General features: G+C 41.3%; 1 protein-coding gene across 2 annotated transcripts in view; it reads right to left on the bottom strand.

The window, feature by feature from the left end:
- Positions 1 to 23,210, bottom strand: part of NR5A2 (nuclear receptor subfamily 5 group A member 2) — a 157,327-nt gene that overhangs the window by 22,271 nt on the left and 111,846 nt on the right. The window lies entirely within an intron of this gene.

Raw genomic sequence — 23,210 nt, 5'->3', positions numbered from 1 at the left:
TTTTTTGAGACAGAGTTTCACTCTTGTTGCCCAGATTGGAGTGCAATGGCGCGATCTCGGCTCACTGCAACCTCTGCCTCCTGGGTTGAAGTGATTCTCCTGCCTCAGCCTCCTGAGTGTCTGGGATTACAGATGCACACCAGCATGCCCAGCTAATTTTTGTATTTTTAGTAGACACAGGGTTTCACCATGTTGGTCAGGTGGGTCTCAAACTCCGGATCTTGTGATCCTCCCACCTCAGCCTCCCAACCTGCTGGGATTACAGGCATGAGCCACCATGGCCGGCCAAAGCAAACACTTCTTTAAGGTATTAGACACATCCCTGAAAACTGATTCTTGGAATGCCTTTCTCCAAGTCTACTGCATTTATTAAGTGACAGCTCTACCTTTTGAGCTTCATTTAAAAAACTTTATGAATGTGCTATTTGGATGTAAAAAGGTGTTTTAAAGAAAAACGCATAAATCTTAGATTGTGTGAACAGAGCAACTGTTTACCTGATGTGATTATTATGCATTGCATGCCCGTACCAAAACTTTTAATGCTATCTCAGTATTATTCATCTTATTCCCACTTCTGTATTGGCTGGTGGTGGAAGTGGGATAAGAGCCTAGTACTTACTCCCACTGTCCAGATGATCTTAAGAAGTCCACTGGATTCTAAAGTTTTGCAAACTCCATGGAGTTGTGAACATAGATATTCCTAAATCCCAGTTCCCAAAGGGGAACCGCCCCTCCTTGGAGGCTGGATTGTGCAGAAACTTTGATGGGTAGGTAAAATAAAAGCATCTTTTTAAGCTTCCGAGAGACCTTTCAGCCACTAAGGCAGATGCCAGAAGAGGAGCCATGTGGATAGACAGCAGTCAACATGAACTGGACATTAGTGTATGAGTAAGCAGCTTACTGACCACTTGTCCATCATCATCTCTCAGAAGACCCTTCCTAAATGTTTTGCTGAAATTCCCATAATGCCTTTCTTTAAAAAATTGACTTATTTATTTATTTTTAGAGATGGGAGACTCACTGTGTTATGTGTTGCTCAGGTTGGATTCCAACTCCTGGCCTCGGGTGTTCGTCCTGCCTCAGCCATTGTAGTAGCGGGGGCTACAGGCGCGTGCCACTGTGTCTGGCTCTCCACAGCTCCTTTAATAACTAGTCTACGTGCAAGTGGTGGACAGTGGTGGGAACGCCAGAGACCACCACCAACTCTCTGGCACTTGATTATCATCCGGTTACTCTCTGGTGACTTATGAGAGTTAGTGACTATTGTTATCAATTGAACCCAATGCACAGCCACACGTTCCCTCCCACGCTGCAAGACTTTGCCTGTTTTTTTGGACTAGAGGCAGTTAAGAGAGGATGTCAAGTGTGAGCCCCGCTATCAGTGAGTAGGAAGTCTAGCACAGGAAATAACACCACCTGTGAAGCTGGCCATAGCTCACTCCCACACAAGAGCTTTTAATCATGCTTACACACACACACAGCTTCAGGACTGCTGAAACAAACTTGAAACGTACATGTATTGGGGAGCTGCAGGAAGCAAGAGCAGATAGGGAGCCCCTGTGGAAGAAAAGATACTTCTGGAAATAATGTGGTGAAAGTGAAAAATGTACTTGTAAAACGAAAATATCCAGAATTATTTTTCTTAACATAATTTGCACAAATAACACACCAATTTAAGAATGCAACTGGATCACAGAATAAAATTTATTCCAGTGCAAATCTAGAATCCTTTTTTTGACTTATGAACTTATTTTTTTTCTTAATTAAAAAGAAAATTCAAATCTTACGTGACTAGGGAATGAAATAATTTGTAATCATAATTGTCTTTGCTTTCACCTGTATTTGGTTTTCTACTTCTCTTTCCTTTTCTTTTCCCTCCATCCCTCTATCTTCCCCTCCATCCCTTTCCTCCTTCCTTTCATTTTTTCTTAAAGTAAGTACTTCCTCACACATTATTGTCTCATTCTGAGTACATTCTCAATTCCTGCTTAAAATGCATTCTTCCGCTATATCTGTTTTTAAAAATGTATTAAACACCAGCTAGATGTATAGATGTCTAACCAGCAACCTCTCTGGCAGGGAGCCATAAAGTTGATGGCATAATTACTGTCATTCTGGATTTCCCCATTATTTTGACCCTACAGGGCTTGGAACAGCTGGGTTGGAAAGCCCCTACTGTGCATAATATCCTGTTCTGGGTTTTCCTGCCTCTGTAGGCTGCACATCACAGCAGCGCAGGGATCCTGCGACATTCTCAGAGTGAACATTGTCCTGTGTGGCTCAGGGGAGGCACCAGCTTATTTGGTATTAAGGTTCAGTATGTCATGGAAGGATTTCTTTTTAACTATATGAAAAAAAAAGTATGTGAAAAGAATGTACTTTTAATAGGAGCAAGAGTGCTACCTTGAGGAAAGTGTTCGCTGAATTCACGGAGAATCTGTGATCATTCAAATGCTATTCCGTTCTACTTAGACTTCCACTTGTTGTTAGGACACCTACTCTAAAGTAGGTTTTAGATAAATACTACTTTGTATAGGTAACATGCACAACACCAGCCAGGAGAGCAGCAAAAGGAATCAGTGAAAGTAAGAATATAATTAAGATTGGTATTGCATTAATTATTTTCACTGTTTTAATGGTCAGGGACACTGGCAAATAAAAAGGCTACGTTTGCGGATGTCATTGCTACCTGGTTAGCTGGGGACAAGGGGACCTTTTTCATGGGCTGTGGTGCAGGAGAGAGCTGTTGCCAGTTTCTCAGCATCCTCTGATGAAACCAGCGTGAACTAATTAATGTTTTCACAGTCCTTGCAGAGTAACCTTTTGGAATATCAAACTCTCAATGTAGTGACCATAGCTGAATGGCAGTTCATTCTCTTGTTGGAATGTCAAAGACAAATGTAAAATTCTCATATAATTTCTGGTTGCATAGAAACACGAAGTGGAAAAAACCCACAAAAGTTGGGAAAACTATGAAAGTGGGATATTTGAAAACTTCATTTAAATATTCCTCTCTTCCCCCCAAAACAAAACAGACCGCCCAAAATCAAACCACTTGTTCAAATTCATCAGTATTTTAAAATGGTATTTTGAGGAAGCTGACCTGGTACTGAAGGTTTTAGTTTGTTTCCTGTTTGTTACTGTAATATTTCATAACATATTTTTGTAGTTTCTTAACATTCTTATATGAACATAAAAATTATCAGGTGCAAGTTTTTGCGTTCTTGCTAAATATATTATCTCTAAAGATAAAAAATAACTGGAGTTTGGAGTTGGATCATAACAGTAAAGCACGAAAAACCTTTATGTAGATCACAACTATCAGAAAGTAATGAACTAATTACTTACATATATAGATCTGAATACATTCATTGCACATGTTGAGATTGGGAATTTTGTGGGATTTATGATTGTACATGGTTGGGATTCAGGACTTGTTAGGATTTGCTTTGGAAATCTCCTCTTTATGTTGCCCAAATTGATGCTGAAATGCTAGAGAACTTCTGAGGCCTTGAGAGTCCCCCCCAGACTGTTAGTGCATACATTCTGTTTTTCAGCATTCTCAATTTACATGCACTAATTGGCAGCTAATGTGCTCCCAAAGGCAAATAAAGGTATTTGTTGCTTTAAAATCCTGTCTTTTTCTTTTTCCAACATGTGCTTGGAAAGAGAATAAACCTTTACATATCTGGGACTCCTGGATCTGATTAAGACCCTGGCAATATTATTCTATATTCACACAGTTCTGAGGGTCCTCGTTGGTTGGCTCGGTGTTGAGTACATGACTATTGTACCATGCATTTCAGCCAGTGGTGACTTTTTGCTTGGAGAGTCAATCTAGTAAATACTAATTCAGTACTTACTCCCACTATCCTGATGACCTTAAGAAGACAAATGCAAAAGAAAGCCAGAAACAAAAACCACATGGGAATTGCATTAGAGACCTTTATATTTGTTTTGGAAATGCTGCGCTCATTTTGAAACATGATAATGCCTCCTGTCCATGCCCTTTGAGAGATTTTATGGGGTCTCTGTGCTTCCATGTAGAATATGACACCATTTAAAAATTTTTTTCTACAGTTGATTTTTCTGATACGGTCTGGGAAAAAACAGTTGAGTGTTGTGCGCCTTCCATGGCGAGCATCTAACAAGGTGTGCTCTTGCAGCGGGGGGCTCTTTACTTGATGTACACAGTAATGAAAGCTGGCTATTGATTTTTCTGTAGCTGCTTGTAACTATTATAGTTAATACATCAATAGAAAAGGAAAGCACAATGTTTCATGGGAGGCAGAAAATCAGAGAATACATGATGCTCTGACAGTAAATCATGGCATAATCTTAAGAATTGATAGATGGGTCCTGCTAACTTGAAACCCGTGGCTTTCTCTAAAAAGACAGTCCTATAATCGCCCAATATGTCCTAACAGACTGACTGCCCAGAACGGTGCTAAAGGACACAAGACAATGTTTCATCTTCTAAAGAAGGCTTTTTTTTCCCTTCCAGTGGGATGAGTGGAGGACATTTCTGCCAGATGGTTTGCAATCAGGGGGACCATTTTCCTCCCCACCCCACCTTTCTAGAATTGAAATGCTTTACACTCCAAGAAAGCTCAGAGAGCAGGTCATTTCTGAGAACAGCAAACAACAGGGAGGAAAAACAAACAAATGAATCAACCAAAAAATCAGCTACCTTTAATTCTTAATTCCCATGGGTCATGGAATGAAATAGAGCACCCTTGTGGAATCTGGGTATTGCTAGGTTCCTGGGCATAACTAGGCTGAAAGGACTTGCACTCCAGCGGTTCCTGACTTTCAGAGTACCCAGAGTCTGATGACTCATGGGCAATCTCTTCTTATGTGATTAGAGGCATGGTTGGAAAATGCCTGGGGCATTAGGAAGGCTTGCATTCTGCCTTTCCAGAGACTTTTTAGAAATCTTAAATCAATAGTGAAGAGTTCTAAACTGGTGGGATATCTTATGACCTCTCTTCTCTCTCTCCCAATCCTCTACCCATCTTCACTAAATATTTTTTTGACATTTAAATACACAGGGTTAACTCTAAAAGAATTACACCTATGCAGAACTTTTAGGTTTAAGCCATTTTACAAGTATCTTGTAATTAGCCCATTAATTACTGGAACTTTGAGCATTGTTTCAAGCTCTTCCCCATCAAATCTATTAATTATTTAACAAGAAGCTCTAATTCTAAGTGGTACTGATAATCATCCAGTCTTACTGCTATAGCATAGGGGCATTAAATATAGATGATAGTTACTAGAGTTCAAGATTGCTTTGTCTTTATACCAGGTTGATGCTATAAAAACAAGTTAGTGATGGATAAACTGGTTTACCTATTAACTCCTTGAGTGAAAGTACAATTTCAAATTTCTTCCATTGTCTACCAAGGATGACACAAGATGGTTTAGGCTCATAAATTTTAATTTGATTTTGGTTTCCTTTTATGTGTCATTCTGGGAATTTCATGAATTGACATAACAAAACAAAAGTATAGGAGAAAGTGCCTCTTCAAATTGCTTGACCTGGCTTCTAAGCAATAATGTTTATCCATCCATCCATCCATCCATCCATCCAACCATCCATCCATTATATCCTGCTTGAACACCTATTGCAAAGCTTTGGAGTTACACACTTTACATAAGTGATATAAACTCTGATATGAATGACTTGGATATTATAATTACTGCATGGAGCTAACTACAAAATGCCATAGGGGAGTCAAGCAAATGTCTTCAAAGAAGCAACATTTAGTGAGACTCTAAACGATGAATGAGTCCATATGTGGAAATACTGGCTAAATCATTATAGGCAGGGATACTTACTGCATGGTTAGCCTTGTGCTAAGTACAATTGGGGTATAAAACCAAGCAGAATGAGTTCCCTATTGATGAGGAGCCCACAATACGTGCACTCATAGCATTGTGATGCACACACACTGCTAGCTTATGGTTTTCTGAGTGTGTGCTATTACCTGCTACAATTGGCCTCAGGCGCCACTGCTGACAGCTGTCAGATTCTTTTGTGTGTGGGCCTAACATAATGGGTCACAATCAGAGTGAAAAAGAGGCTCTTAGTCTCCACACCCGTCAAGTAATCCCAGGATTTAGGAAGGGCAAGGCATAACTACACTGTAGCCAGTGCTGAAGATATACAGCGAATCAAAGCCAACTGTTGTGGAAAACACTTTTGGCCACAATACACTCATCAGCCATGGTGATTATTTTGAATATGTGTGCCAGTATACAGCACCAAGAAGTGCAAAGTAGACTCTGTCTAAAAGTCTGCATGCAGCCAGGTGCGATGGCTGGCGCCTGTAATCTCAGCACTTTGGGAGGCTGAGATCGATGGATCACCTGAGGTCAGGAGTTTGAGACCAGTCTGGCCAACATGGGGAAACCCCGTCTCTAGTAAAAATACAAAAGTTAGCTGGGCATGGTGGCAGGCACCTGTAATCCCAGCTACTCATGAGGCTGAGGCAGGAGGATCGCTTGAACTCCAGAGGTATTGGTTGCAGTGAGCTGAGATCGCACCACTGCTCTCCAGCCTGGCAGTGAGCTGAGATGGCACCACTGCACTCCAGCCTGGCGACAGAAAAAAAAAGTGTACTGCATGCCAAAGACTGGGCTAGGAGCTGGAGACAAATAAGATGAAGAAGAAAAACTCTCCACCCTTATGAGGACAGAAAATACTCATCAGATCCTTCATGTTTCCATTTAACTGAAGATCGATTTTTAAATCTCATTTGTGTAGATTATTTAGGTAAAAATATGTTAAAGAAAAGAGAGAACCGTCCACATAGAAATTATTTTAGTGAATTTGAAGTTTACCAGGGATATTTTTATTTAAAAGTTTTTTCCCTCAAATTCTTGCTTTATTTAACTTCTTTGACTAATTTTTCCCTACATATCCTTATGGATGTACCTTCTCTGGCCCCCTCGGCCTGGGGAAAGCTTGCAGACTTACTGCAAGTCTTGTCTAGAGTCTGAGTTTGTGAGATTATTGCAGGGAGAGTGGGCCAGTGGCTGGCAGGTGACCGCCAGGAAGGGGCTGCCTGTTGTCTTCTCCCAGCTGCTCAGGACTGGACCCTGCGGGCACCCCCTGAGTGCCTCCCTGTCAGGCCATGCTGCAGTAGACCCTCACCGCGTCTCTTCCTGGCCAAGAAAATCCTGGCCCCAAGAACAGGACAGCCATGGCCGCCCTCGGAGGGAATGCTGCGGCCGGCCTCTTCTGGACGCTGCTGCTATGGAGAGGGCGCGGCGGCTGCCAGGCCCACTGGGCAGGTTGCAAAAGCGTCCACTACAACCTGGTCTTCCTCTTAGACACCTCCCCCACCAGCGTGGGCAAGGAAGACTTTGAGAAGCTGCGGCGGTGGGTGGCCGACCTGGTGGGTACCTTGGAGGTGGGCCCCGACGCGTGGGGGTCGTGTGCTCCAGCGACTGGCCCACTGGGCGTCTTCCGCTCGCGGGAGGAGGTTGAGGTGGCCGCCCCGGGGCATCGCCTACCACGGGGGCAACACCCACACGCCATCGCGCTGCGCTGCACCGCAGTCTGCAGCTCCTCCCCGCGCCGGACGCCGCCCCGGGGACGGCGCCTGCGGGCAGGTGGCCGTCCTGCTCACCGACGGCCGCAGCCAGAACCCGGTGCTGGACGCCACGGCGTCTGCCCGCCACGGCATCTGCACCTTGGGAAAGGTGCTCAGGGAGGAGCTGGAGGGCATCGCCTCGGAGCCCAAGGGCACCCACGTCTTCCCCGTGTCGAACTTCAGTGCTACGGACAAGATCCCGGGCCAGCGGCGGCGCAGCCTGTGCGAACACGTGCTCGGGTAGAAGGAGATCGCTTTAAGCACACCAGTGGAGGAACCAAGCAAATCACGGGAACAGCAAAAGCGGCAGGCATTTTAAGGATGGAGAAACAGATCAAATCTTCCCTTGCCTCAAAAGGTCTCCGTCTACTGGAGGAGGCAGCGCCATAAACAGACAGGCTGCCTGCATCTCGCCCAGAGCCATACAGGCTCCCAGAGGAACTAAGGCGGCCTGCGGGAGCCGGCAAAGCTCCAGGCAGGCGGACTTTTGCTGGGTTAGGGGAGGAGCTCGCAGTGGGCGCAGGTGCAGCCAATGAACTTGGGCCATTGCTAAGGTCTCCTGAGGCCACACGGTCCAGCGGCCTCCCTGGCTTCAGCGAGGTGCCCCTCTATTTCTGGCACGAAACAGTTGCTTCTTTATCTCACAGTGCCTTCCACCGCAGCCCACTTTCCTCGGGAACATTTCTATTCTCCTTCCCAGCTCTTATTTCCGGCAATTCAACTTTTCTTTTGGTGCCCTTTGCTGCCACCCAGTTAATTCCCTGTTGTTCCAAATGTGGTTGTGTTCAACTCTTTGTTTTTATTCACTGAAGTCAATGAAAGTGGAACCAGAAAACAACAACAACAAAACAGGATACAAGGATAAGGATACATACAGGAGGATACATTTTCCCTTATGTATTCTTACAAGGGAATATGACTCGTATGCCCGTCTGTAAATTTTTGATAAGTAAAAACTTATTTAGCCTTTGGAATTTTATTGCAGACAAATATGCGTTTCCAAATAAATTTTTGAAAGTACTGAAAATATCTGGGGTAATTTGTTCATTAATTTTGACTTCCAATCCCAGTTTGAGAATCATAGGTCTGGAAGCCATGATTCCCAGAGAGCTAGAGAATGGGCCTAACCTAGCCGTTTGCTATTTAATAATTATTTCTGATCTAATTTTATGTTTAAAAGGTACAAATACCTTTTTGTAAATTACTTGAAAATATCTTAAATATGCCTTAAGTTGCTGTACAAAATCTCCAGTGCTTCCTAGGGCAGAGATAAATAATGCCAGGTGATTCCCAGGGTACCTACTGATGGCTATTTTTACAGCCTGCTAAAATCACAGCTGTATCACCTCAAAAAACAGACTATCTTGTGTCGGCCTCCAGAGAACGTTTCCGACAGTGGTCCCAGCTAAACAAGACGAACAACAGAGTCTATCGGGTAGGGACTCAGGAAGTGAAACTGTCATTATTCTTCTTTGTATTTAGAGTGCTGAAGACGGCTCAGATTCACCTAGAATCTGAGGCCAGTTGTATCAGGTAGCTCAATTTCTTTATCCACCAATGCAAAACTCACAGGTGACTTTCCGCAAGTGAATGGCAAATTAGAAACTCAAGAATCTCATAGCTGATATTTAGTAACCTTGTTAATATTTACTCATCTTGTATCTTGTACTTAGCAGTCTTTAATATTTAGGAATCTTATAATTTTATTTCATTTATATATATTTTTTATTAAAGTGAAGAGATTGTATATGTGGTATCTTCAATAAATTTTTGATAAGTAAAATTTTTGAAGAGTAAAATTATATATGGTAATGAATCTTTAGTAAAGCTTATATTCATTTATCTGGTATACTTATATCTGTGCACAGCGTTCCGCTAATGTATGAATTTTTCCTTCTGATATATGTTTATTTCCTGTTCAGGCATAAACTGACTGCTCTTCTGGCAGCTACTTTCATTATTAGGGACATCAAATATCAAGGCACCTAGAAACCTGCAACATGATAGCCTATAGGTGTGGTGGCATGCACCTGTAGTCCCAGCTACTCGGGAGGTTGGGGCTGATTGCTTGAGCTCAGGAGTTCAAGGCTGCAGTGAGCTATGGTCATCGCCACTGCACTCCAGCCTGGACAACAGAGCAAGACCCTGCTTTTTAGAAATAATCAAACAAACCTGCAACATAAGAACCTAGTAAAACCAGACCTTCTAATTTTTCAGAAGGAACCTGGAGATCAACTTTAAAACACACACACACACACACACACACACACACACAATCAATGGACTACCAGCTTACTAAATTTGCCTAAGTTAGTATTTTTCACATAGGAATTGGTGGACCACCTGTTTCATACTCATCTGAGAAACTGTTAAAAAGATTGCCATGACTCTGGAAATCCCAGTTTGGTAGTTCTTAATATTTTTAAGCTACCTCCCTCCACCCCCTGATGATTCTGATGAGCAACAAGGCGTAGGAGTTACTGTTAAGACCAGGAGTGTTAGAGAATCATACAAAGAGGTGGTTAAAATGCAGATTCCTGGTCCTTAGTGATTCCTATTTAGTAGGTTTCAGAAAGGTTTTAGGAATCTGCTAGTTTCATAAGGACCTGGGTAAGACTCACACAGGTGGATGTTTGCACAGTGGCCTAAGGGGCTCCCACTCTGGTCACAGAAGCAGGAATTTCACATGTTCTGGGTGTGGGAAACTGGTGAGACAGTGGGATGGAGGACAGAACATAGTTTCTGTAGGGAGCCAGTCCTGGACAGGACTTTCCTGCACCACAGACTAGCTGACTCTATGGTGGTACTCACTCGCACTCGATTTCCTCCTCTGTAAGATGAGCACATTTCACCTCATACCATAATTAGTGAAGGAATTAAATGAGATAACAATGTATCTAAAAAAGCCTTGGACAGCATCTAGCACATAAGAATTTCTTAATAAACAATATCTTCAATATAAGACCATGTTAAGTGTTTGAGACTGGGTGAGACGTTTTAAAATGGTATTTTGATCATGGCAAATGTAATAAAAATTGGAAACAATGTAATGAGTTAATAGAAGAGGGAAATTCTTTCCCAAATGGCAGATTTGGTAGAGGTTTTCAGTGGAGGAAGAAAGAGTTTGAACTTGAAAGACTGGGGGTTGTTTTGAATGACATTTCAAGAAAAGAGGCAGAGCACAAAATAGCCCCCGGGTAGTAAGATATAGAATAGGCTCCAGGAAGATCAAATTGCTCAGTTTGCCAGAGGGGCGTGGAGAACCACGTGCATAAACTTGGAAAGGCAGACTGGAGACCCTCGGCACAGGGCTTTAGATCCTGGCCTTGAGTGTTGTTCTGTGTACGTGTGTGTGTGTGTGTGAGAGAGAGAGAGAGAGAGAGAGAGAGAGAGAGAGAGAGAGAGAGAGAGGGAATGACAGAGAGAGAGAGAGAGAGAGAAGTGGGGGGAGAGAGAGAGAACAGTGGTGGATGATGGTGGTGGTGGTGGTGGGTGGATTGAAACATGTCAGGCTCTTTGGAAACAGAAGAGTTACGCTGTGCTTCTAGTCAAAATGTTGCAGCGAATTCTCATTTTGGTGCACCCTTTCTGTTACAAACATATTGATGGAAGAAAACTACAAAAGGAGATAAAATGACATAGCTAGGCTCAAACAATGACAATATCTCTGTCAGAAACAGAGCAGAAATGCAGAGCAGTGGCCTAGACTTAAATGGTGAACAGTAGCTGGGGCCCAGGGAACAGTGGCTGGAGTCCCGCTTCTGAAGGGTGTCGGGTGTTTGGCAGCCATGCACATGGCAACCAGAGCTGGGTCTTGGTGAAAGGAAAGCATGGCGTAAGGCTTGGGCAGGAATCCACACTTCCACTCCTTTTGCAAAAGGAGGCTATCAGAAGGAACGAAAGAAGGAAAAGGAATATTAATCCTAATGTACTGCCCAAGCTATAGATTTGGTGAGCTGTAGAACTAGGCAAGGTAGCAGGGCAAAAATATATCCCCGGACTGGGAGCTAAGGCAGGTTCCCCTCCCCACCCCTGTGCCCTGCCTCTGTGACTGGATCTGAAGTCTCTTCTATATGACCACAGTGCAGAAGCCTAAATGCCATATAGGACTTGCCTCTGGACTCACGATCTTGTAGAGCCAGACAGAAACTAATGCAGAAATGCTAACTACAGAGGAGTGAGCACAATGTGGGTAATGGAGCAAACACAAGACAGGAAAGAGACAGAAACAAGAGCAGCCACCAAAAGTCTTGCTCAAAGTAAGTCTGCAACCAATAATGTGAAAAACCACACGCACACATGCAGTTTTTACATATAGATTATACAGCAAAATATATATTGCTGAGGAAAATGTCAGCAAAAATAAATCATCAATTCACTCCAGAATAAATTATTTCTATGGAAGAATCCGACAAAAACCTCACAATTAGTTTGCTTGGAGTGTTTAAGAGAGAAATAGAGATATTATTCATTTAAAAAGAAAGATGTCAGCACCATAAGATAAGGCAAGGAGAAAAAAATTTTTAATAAATAAATTAACTGAAAAGGAAAAAATGAAGAAAAAAAACATACATAATGAAACAATAGAGGCCAAATTCAAACACTAATGGGAAAAAGGACCTATTAGATCTAGAGATGGGGTTTTATCATGTTGGTCAGGCTGGTCTTGAACTCCTGACCTTGTGATCCACCCACTGTCCCACCCTAACCTCCCAAAGTGCTGGGATTACAGGTGTGAGCCACCACGCCTGGCCAGAAATCTTTAAAGCAAGCCAGACATGGTGGCATGCACTTGTAGTCCCAGCTATGTGGGAGGCTGAGGTGGGAGGATTGCTTGAACCCAGGAGTTTGAGGCTGCAGTGAGTCATGATTGTGCCATAGCACTCTAGGTTGGGTGACTGAGTGAGATCCTGTCTCTAAAAATAATAATGATAATAATAAATAATATTTTTTTAAAAAAAGAAGTCTTTACGTTGGGCGGGGTGGCTCATGCCTATAATCCCAGCACACTGGGAGGCCGAGATGGGTAGATCATGAGATCAGGAGCTTGAGACCAGTCTGGCTAAGATGGTGAAACCCCATCTCTACTACAAATACAAAAATTACAGGTGGTGGGCACCTGTAATGTCAGCTACTTGGGAGGCTGAGGCAGAATCACTTGAGCCCGGGAGACAGAGGTTGCAGTGAGCCAAGATCGCGCCACTGCACTCCAGCCTTGGAGACAGAGTGAGATTCTATCTCAAAAAAAAAAAGAGGTCTTTGAAACAAAACTCAAATAAAAAACTAAGTTGATGGGACATGTGCTAGACTGGATATAGTTGAAGAGAGAATTATGCAAAAAGCAGCAAAGTGAGATAAAAGGTGGGAAAAAGGCTTTAAAACTAGAAGACATGGTAGACCATGAGTCTCCAACATATGCCTGACAGTTAGCAGAGGGATTTGCATAGAAGTGACACATGGAAAGAGAATAGCAGAATTCTCAGTGCCCTCTAACTTGATGTGCACTTCCAGTATACTCAGACACCTTGTAGTAAAAATATCTAAGACATTGGCAAAAAAAAAAAAAAAACCTTAAAAGCTATCAAAAAGAAAAGACAGCAGACTTCCAAAAGTCTTTCCAAGTGTTAAGAGACTATATTGTCAACATAAAGTTTTGTATTCACCTAAACTGTCATCCAAGAGGTGGCCAAATTTAAAACATTTCATACATACAAAAACTAGGACGGTTTATTAGTAAACGGATCAAATTCACCTCTTAAAAAATAGATTGCAGACATATGTTTGCCATATGACCCAACCAACGCATTCTTGGGCATTTATCCAAGAGAAATGAAAACTTGTATTTACATTTAAAAACCATACATGATATTCATAGCAGCTTTATTTGTAGTACCCCAAAACTAAATAACGACTCAAATGTCTTTCAATAAGTGAAGAGTTAAGCAAACTGTGGTATATCCATATGGGAGAACACTACACAATCATAAAAATGGACAAACTATTGATGACTTGTGGATGAATCTTAGGGGAATATTGCTGAGTGGAAAATGCCAATTCCAAAATGTTACATGCTGTATATTTATACAACATTCTTGAAATATCAAAATTACAGAGATGGAAAAGAGATTAGTGATTGTCATGTGTTAAAGATGGAGGAAGGGGCAGGTGTGGCTATAAAAGAGCTAGCACAGAGGAGCCTTGCGGTGATGGAAACGTTCTGAATCATGATTATGTTGGTAGTAACACAAACCTACATGTGATAAAAATTGCCAGAACCCACCCCCAACACACACAAACACACAAACGAGTGCATGGAAAACTGGTGAAATATGCAAACTGAACAACTAGGTAAACTCTAAGACTATGCCAATGCCATTTTCCTGTTTTTTGTTTGTTTGTTTGTTTTTGTTTTTGAGGCTGAGTTTTGCTCTTGTTGCCCAGGCTGGAGTGAAATGCGAGATCGCGGCTACCCACAACCTCCGCTTTCCGGGTTCCAGCGATTCTCCTGCCTCAGCCTCTGGAGAAGGTGGGATTACAGGTATGCACCATGACGCTCAGCTAATATTGTATTTTTAGTAGAGATGGGGTTTCTCCATATTGGCCAGGCTGGTCTTGAACTCCTGACCTCAGGTGATTCGCCCGCCTCAGCCTCCCAAAATGCTGGGATTACAGGGGTGAGCCACCCTGCCTGGCCTTTCCTGGTTATGCTGAGGACGGTTATATGAGAAGTTACCACTGGAGAAATTAGGTGATGGGTACTTGGGATCCCCCACATGTATTTTAATATTCAACTTCCTGTAGATCTAAAATGATTTCAAATTTAAAAGTTAAAAGGGAGTGTAGGCCAGATTAAAGAAAAGCAAAACAAAATACAGCCGTTTGCTGCTCACAGGAAACCCACCTAAATCACAGAAACACAAGTAAGCCCGCTAAATCAACTGAAGACGAGAAAACAAGGAGAATGGGAAAAAATATGTCAATCTTAATTTTTAAAAGCTGATAAAACCCTTCTTAACATCAGACAAAGCAGATTTAAAAGATCAAACCATTATAAGAAAGTAAGTGGCCAGCTGTGGTGGTGCTCGCCTGTAATCCCAGAACTTTGGGAGGCCAAGGCGGGAGGATCACTTAGACCAGCCTGGGCAACATAGTGAGACCTTGCTCTATGAAAAGAAGAGAAAGAAAGAAAATAAATAAGAAGCACACTGTAATAATGAAAGAAATAATCTACATAAAAGATATAACAAATTTATCAATTATGATATAAGGAAATAAATATTGGCACCTAAAATAGAGACTGTGTCATATATGCCATATTTATTTAAATTAACTAAATATCACATCAAAAGAAAGTTTCAATAATATGTATAACTTCATAGTGAAATCATCTTATAATCCAAAAATAAAAAGACAATCAACATCTCCATTTGTTTGGAAATGTTAAAACTCATTGTGAAATAAATCTCGATCACCATCGCGATCACAAAATATTTGGCACTAGACATGGGGCTACCAGATAAGGCTACTGGTGTGTACCACACAACTCTACCAGATGCAGACATATACTACAGCGTGAGTGGTGCCCCCTAGAGTTCTGTAGCGTGACTTGCATAGCCCCACAGCAGCCTTGAGCGTCAGTCAGTCTCCCACATCAAAACTTCTTCAGATATAACGAAGGCTGTGCCAAGAGGCAACTTTATAACACTAAAGGGTTTCATCAAATGAGAAACAAAAATACAAAGGAACAATGAAAATGTATGGTTGAAAATTAGGTGAACAAAATCTCCAACTGAAGAGGCTAGAACCAGAACAATAAAATAACGAAGATGAGAATTTATTGAAATAAAAGGCAAAGAAAAAATAGCTGTTGGTTCTCTCTCCAAGACCCATAGGTTGTCTTTTTTTTTTTTTTTTAATAAGAAGGCTATGAAAATAGACAATACTTTTTTCTATAAGGCTACTAAAATAGACAACACTTTTCATATCAAGTCATTAGGCTTCAGAATGATTCCCATAGAAGACTGAAATAAGGCAAGAGTGCCTGTTGTCACAGCTTCAAGTCAATATTGTCTAACCATCAAAGACCAGAAATAGAATCCTGAAAAGCAAAAGATAAATCTGTATTTACTTTCAGACTATGAATGTCTACGAAGAATGTTGAAGATAAACTACAGAAAAGCCATTTCAAATAAGGGTATTCAGTAGGTTTGCTAAATAAAAAAATCCATATAAAAATATTCAGTTACATGGATTTTTTTCTTTTTTTTTTTTGAGATGGAATCTGGCTGGAGTGCAGTGGCATGATCTCTGTTCACTGCAACCTCCAACTCCCTGGTTCAAGTGATTCTCCTACCTCAGCCTCCCAAGGAGCTGGGAATACAGGCATGTGCCACCACACCCAACTAATTTTTGTATTTTTAGTAAAGGTGGGTTTTCACCATGTTGGCCAGGATGGTCTCAATCTCCTGACCTCATGATGTGCCCGCCTTGGCCTCCCAAAGTGCTGGGATCACAGGTGTGAGCCATTGCACCTGGTGTCACATGGATATTAATTACAGAAAAGTTTTGCATTATAAAAACCAACTCTATAAAATGGCTAGAATAAATCAAGTGATGTACAGTAACTCTGTGGAGAAAAATTGTATGGCTTATTGAAAGGCATCAAAGTACATCTGACTAAAGGAAAGATAAACTATGTTCATGAGTGGGAAAGGCTCAATTCTCCCAAGAAAATAATTTTTCTCCAAATTAATGTCTAACTACAATGCAATTTTACTCAAGACCTCAACTGGGTTTTTTGTGAAACAAGAGCAAGCCAAACCTAAAATTTATATGGAAAAGCAAAAGCCTAAGACTAATTAAGACTATTTTGAAATAAAAGGTAGAGGGACTACTCGACCGGATATCAAGATTTATATAAAAATGCATAAAACATGTGAGATTGGCACTGAGATAATCAAATAGGCTAAAGAAACAAAGTAGAAAGTCCAGAAAGAGACCCATATACATATATATATACATATATATATATATACACACAGATCTTGAATATTTAAGAGAGATGGATGTCATTAAAAATAGTGGAAAAGACAAGCTATTGAATAAGTAGTATTTAGATAACTACCTTTAAGAAAAATAAAATAAAAATTAGATCTTTATCTCACACCATATACAAAATTAAATTCTGGACATTAAAGATCCACATACGAAAAGCAAGGCTTTAATACACTTCGGAAAAAAACAAAGAAGAATGTATTTTATGACCTCCAAAGTTGGGATTTCTTTAAAAAATTTAAAAAGCAAAAATCATATGGGAAAATATTGATAAACAGGTACTTCAAAGAAACAGATAAAAAGATGTTCGGTATCACTGGTAATTGGAAATACAAATTAAAACAGTATAATGACAGTAACTGTATTATAGTGCTGATGATGATACAGAAAATCAGGAACTCTTATTTACTATGGCTACAAATATAATTTGGTACAGCCACTTTGGAGACTTTGACAATTTCTAAAGTTGCAAATCCAACAATAAAGTGATTGCCCAACAATATATTACAGAAAGACATGGAGAAAAATGTTCTTTTAACACTGTTTGTAATAAAATTCACCCATTGGAGAATGAATCAATAAACTGTGAGGTACATTATATAACAAAATACCATGGATCAATGAATATCAAAATAGAATCTAAAATACATAACTTACAGAAAAAAATGGCACATTAAGCTGTTTTAAATCTTAAAATCCTATTCTTTTGTAAGATAATAATAAGTTTCTGTAGCTACCTCTTTGAGAGAGGAATTTCCTTGAAGTTATAATTAGAAATGATACTGTTACAGTATCGTGGACCCCAATCCCTTTTGATATGGGCTGTCCTGGACAAATGCCAGCACATGTGGTTATCCAATTTGTCCCATAATTTCTTGTAGCAAGTAACAACAATAGCCTTTTTAAAAAAAAATCTCAGAAGAAATTGCTAGCTACTAAGCTCTATCCTGACTGTATCAGGAACATACTAAGGAATTCATGATGACACTTTGATTTCGGTATTCTTAAATACTTAAAAACACACACAAATTCATGTTTTCATCTCCATTCCTTCTTCTTTCACTTTATTGAGCTTGCTTCTAGCAGTAGTAGGAAAGGAAGAATCTGCTAATAAACTAAGCTAATAATCTGGTAATAATTTTCAATCAATTATCAAATTCTGTTCACAATAAATATTTATAAGAAGACAGGAATTTAGTTAGCAGATGTTTCTTCACATTAAAAATAAAATCTGGGCCAGGTGTGGTGGCTCATGCCTGTAATCCCAGCACTTTGGGAGGCCAAGGGGGGCGGATCACTTGAGGTCAGGAGTTTGAGACCAGCTTGGCCAACATGGCGAAACCCTATCTCTACCAAAAATATATGTATAAAAAATTAGCCAGGTGTGGTGGTGTGCAGGAGAATTGCTTGAACCCAGGAGATGGAGGTTGTGCTGAGCCGAGATTGTACCACTGCACTCCAGCCTGGATAACAGAGCAAGACTCTGTCTCAAAAAATAAATAAATAGATAAATAAAAATAATAAATAAATAAAATAAAATCTGGCCAGGCACAGTGGCTCATGCCTGTAATCCCAGTGCTTTGGCTGGCTGAGGTGAGAGGGTGGATTCAGTCAGGGAGGTGGAGGCTGCAGTGAGCCATGATCACGCCACCACACTCCAGCCTGGTAACAGAGTGAGGCTCTGTCTCAAAAAATAAAAATAAAATAAAAAAGGACAGAAAGAAAAGAAAATCCACATAGAGTCAGTAGGCCAGCATAAAAGATTAAATACCCTATAATTTCAGCAGTGCTTCTGACCGTGGTGATAGAAGCTGTGATAATTCTTGAAACCGATAAATAGAAAGCAGCTCTGACTGCAGCCACGGCGTGTTGATGAGGGCGGATTACTAAGCATTTCAGAAGCTGGATTGTTGCTCAGCCCTTGTAGTTTCAAGTAAGATCTAGAAGGATCAGATTTAGAAGGGGTTACCTTCCTCATAAATGACAAGCACTCGTATAGTGCTTTCTGGTCTGCATACTTCATGAACGAGAAAAGCAGCAGTGAGTGTGGAGAAAACGTAGACTTTGTTGTCTGAAGTGTGCAAATCTCAGTTCTACTACAGCTAGTGCTCGACTTACGACCACGATTGGGACCGGCAGACGGGTCGTAACCCGATTTGGTCATAAGTTGAGTAGGCTATATGTAGAGTTGAAATGGTGCACGCGGATATGGTAGTGCTGCCGGAAGCTGGTCCGCACTGTCGTACGCCCAGCTGGGCAACGTTTGCGCTGCCAGATGTGGAGCAGTCATGGCTAGCGATTGTGGTTGTAAAGTCGAATGGTCGTAAGTTGCATAGGTCGTAAGTTGATCAATACCTGTGCTTACTAGCTGAGTAATTTTCTATGTGGTTTGACTTCTCTGATCTCAGGGAAAGATGGTAAAACAGGAATGGCAAATGATATTTTCATCATGGCTTGCTTATGAAGATTAGAAACAATAGTTATAATGTGCCCTGCTGGTTCAGGACAATAAGATATAGCTATTATCACTGAACAGACTAACAGAGTATTGTTTTTTAATATGCAATGTATTCCAGGCATGATGGTAAGTGAAATCCATATCTGTACTCTTTTCTTGTGTGTGTTCAAAAATTTCAGTTCTAATCCTGACTCTACATGACTGTGCACATGGCACTTAACAGAATGAAAACAGAGCTGGCATTCTATTGCTGGACATACAAAACAATGACAATATGATCAATAGAGATTTGTGTAAGAAGCAACAAGAACTCAGGAAGAAATGAGTGTCTGTGAAGTTAGGGAAGACTTCTCAGAGAATTTCACCTTGAAATGAGACGTGAAGGATGAACCTCACACAACACCCTGTGAGGTGGGTACTGGTGTCTATGCTTTATAGGTGAGGAAGCTGAGGGGGATACTGCTGACATCAGCCGCAGCTTCCTTCTGCCTGTGATTCTGCTTCTGCGTGGTAGAGCCCAGGACTTTGGACTCCAAAGTCCACATACTGAACTATGAAAATATTTTAAAACATACATAAGGCCGGGTGTGGTGGCTCACGCCTATAATCCCAGCACTTTGGGAGGCCAACGTGGGTGGATCACGAGGTCAAGAGTTCAAGACCCAGCCTTGCCAACATGGTGAAAACCCATCTCTACTAAAAATACAAAAATTAGCTGGCTGCATTGGCACGCACCTGTAGTCCCAGCTACTCAGGAAGCTGAGGCAGGAGAATAGCTTGAACCCAGGAGGCGGAGGTTGCAGTAAGCTAAGATCACACCACTGCACTCCAGCCTGGGTGACAGAGCAAGACTCCATCTCAAAAACACAAAAAACAAACAAACCCCAAACCCCATCCAGAAAAACAAAACAAAACAAAACAAAAAGCCTTACACAAGTCTGTGTTTTAATCTCTTTTCTTTAATCTTCACACTACACTTAGTCCCTTGATTTAGAAGGTAGCAGCAAGACAGAGGAAAGAGTCTGATGTTATTAGGCCATTACTATCAACACTTAGTATTAACACAGCATCACTTCATTTTGGATTGTTTGGTTTAAAATTTGTTAAAGAATAAAGTTATAATAACTTCTCTAAAAGGTGTTAGTTCTCTAATTCCAACAATTCTCTTGAAAGAAATAAGTTATCCAGGATTTTAGTTTCAAAAGACAGGCTTTTCTAAGTGAAATCTCCCAAATTTGTATGTTCGAATAGTTTCTATTTAACCACTAGATTTAGAGTGTAGGTATTAGTAAGCTAAAGAAAAGAATGACAATGATTTTAGGCAAGTGAGTTAAACTGTAGAGCATTTATGATTCTAGCAAATTGGAGGGAAAAAGGTTGAAGAGGCTGGGAGTGTGGCTCATGCCTCACCCGCACTTTGGGAGGCGAGGCCGTGGTGGGTGGATCACTTGAGGTCAGGCATTCCAGACCAACCTGGCCAGCAAGACAAAATCCCCTCACTACTAAAAATACCAAAAAAAAAAATTAGCCTGGTGTTGTGGCATGTGTAATCCCAGCTATTCGGAGGGCTGAGGCAGGAGAATTGCCTGAACCCAGGAAGGCAAGGTTGCAGTGGGCAGAGATCGTACCACTATGCTCCAGCCTGGGTGACAGAATGAGATTCTGTCTCAAAACAAATGAAAGAAAGATGAAGAGTTTCCTAGTGCAGGCATTCCCCAGCAGGCAGGTGCGAGCCCAGCCATTCCACTTTGTCATCATCTAGTGCCTGCACAACCTAGGGAGAAGACTCACTGTTTATGGTTAGACCTTGGCTCATTTTGGGATTGATGATAGATAAATTAAAGTGAAGTGGCTTGAGTCTGCTTACTCTGACATATTTCAAAACATCAAGGGTAATAATGATGCCTTTGTTTAGTAGATCAAAGATTTTAACTATGGCTTGGTACTGAATTAATGATCTTTTTCATAGATTCTGCATACCCAAGATTGTATCTCAGCAGAGGCATTTCCCAATAAGCAGCCTTCATTTCTCTGCCTTCCACTGATGTAAATACAGATGATGTTTTGAGTAATAATCACTTATTAGTACTATGTGCCAGGCATTATGCTAAGTTCTTCCTAATAATTATTGCATGTACTGTCACAATGATGCTTCAGGTAGATGATTATTATTTCAAGCTTACAGATGGAAAAAGTGAGGTGATATGCGCTCCTAAGGATAGAAGAGCACAGGAATCTGAATTCAAGCCTGCAGTCATTACCATTAGGTCGTATCACCACAATAGTAAGAAACTTGTCATGAATGCCTCACTTTTTCCTCACTTCATGCATTCTTCTTTTTTTTTTTTTTGTTGGAGACAGAGTCTGGCTCTGTTGCCCAGGCTGGAGTGCACTAGCATGATCTTGGCTCACTGCAACTTCCACCTCCGAGGTTCAAGTGATTCTCCTGCCTCAGCCTCTCGAGTAGCTGCGATTACAGGCGGACGCCACCACCCCCGGCTAATTTTTGTATTTTTAGTAGAGACAGGGTTTTACCAGGTTGGCTAGGCTGGTCTTGAACTTCTGACCTCAGGTGATCCACCCATCTCAACCTCCCAAAGTGCTGGCATTACAGGCATGAGCCACTCCGCCCGCCCTCATGCATTATTCCTTCAGGCTCGAGCCATAAAAATTCCTTGTCTGTGAGTGACAACAACAGATCTTGAATTAGTGGCCCTGGCTTGGGGCACTGTCTCTCTCAGATGCCCAGCTGTGTGATCATGAGCACATAAGCCATGCTCTCTGGGTCCAGTCACATTCTGTATTATAAAATCACTAAACTTTCAAGGTTGTGTTATATGTAAAGGATAATGTTATAAGCAGAGGCTATTTTGTAAATAACAAGTTCTCTACAGAAAACAGAATGGCGGCTGCAGGGGCTGAGCAGTGGGCAAATTGGGGATATACTGTTTCATAAGCACAGTTTTAATTTTGGAAAACAGGAAGTCCTAGAGGCAAATAGGGGTAATAGTTGCAAACAATGTGTGTGAACTTAATGCCACTAAACTACACACTTAAAAATTGGATTCCGGGCATTGTGGCTCATGTCTGTAATCCCAGCACTTTGGAAGGCTGAGCTGGGCGGATCATGAGGTCGGGAGTTCAAGACCAGCCTGACCAACATGGTGAAACCCTGTCTTTACTAAAAATTTAAAAATTAGCCGGGCAGGGTGGGTGCCTATAATCCTACCTACTCAGGAGGCTGGGGAAAGAGAATTGCTTGAACCCGGCAGGCGGAGGTTGCAGTGAGCCAGGATCGTGCCATTGCACTCCAGCCTGGGTGACAAAGTGAGACTCTGTCTCCAAAAAATATTGTTAAAATGGTAAATTTTATGTTATATAGATTTTATCAGAATTTTAAAAATTAAAAATGAAAAAGAATCTGCACTTAAAAAAATTCCTACATAGAGGTTATTCATATTACACTGCTATAATAATTATTTTCTCTTAGGATAAATAGTACAGAGAAAGGATTGTTTCAGGTGTGCTTTCGGTTCTTATATATACAGTCGTGCGTTGCTTCATGACAAGGGTACATTCTGAGAAGTGCACTGATAGGTGATTTCATTGCCCAATCATCATAGAGCGTACTTACACAAACCTACTCCATACCCAGGATATGCGGTAAAGCCTATTGCTTCTAGGCTACAACCCTATACAGCATGTCACTGTACTGAATATTGAAGGCAGTTGTAACACAGTGGTAAGTATTTGTGCATCAAAACATAGGAAAAGGGTATAGTACAAAATTAGCCAGGTGTGGTGCATGCTTGTAATCCCAGCTACTTGGGAGGCTGAGGCAGGAGAATCGCTTAAGCTTAGAGGCAGAAGTTGCAGTGAGCCAAGATAACACCATTGCACTCCAGCCTGGGCAACAAGAGTGGAACTCTGTCTTAAAAAAAAAAAAGGTATAGTAAAAATACAGTCTACGAGATAAAAAACGACACATCTATACGGAGCACTTGGCAGGAGTGGAGCCTGCAGTATTGGAAGCTACTCTGAGTGAGTGAGTGAGTGAGTGAGTGAGTGACTGAGTGACTGAGTGAGTGAGTGAGTGA

Source organism: Cebus imitator, unplaced genomic scaffold (assembly GCF_001604975.1).
Source record: "Cebus imitator isolate Cc_AM_T3 unplaced genomic scaffold, Cebus_imitator-1.0 Scaffold257, whole genome shotgun sequence".
Classification (NCBI taxonomy): domain Eukaryota; kingdom Metazoa; phylum Chordata; class Mammalia; order Primates; family Cebidae; genus Cebus; species Cebus imitator.
Note: the sequence above shows the minus strand (reverse complement) of the source record. Positions and strands in the feature narration are given on the sequence as shown.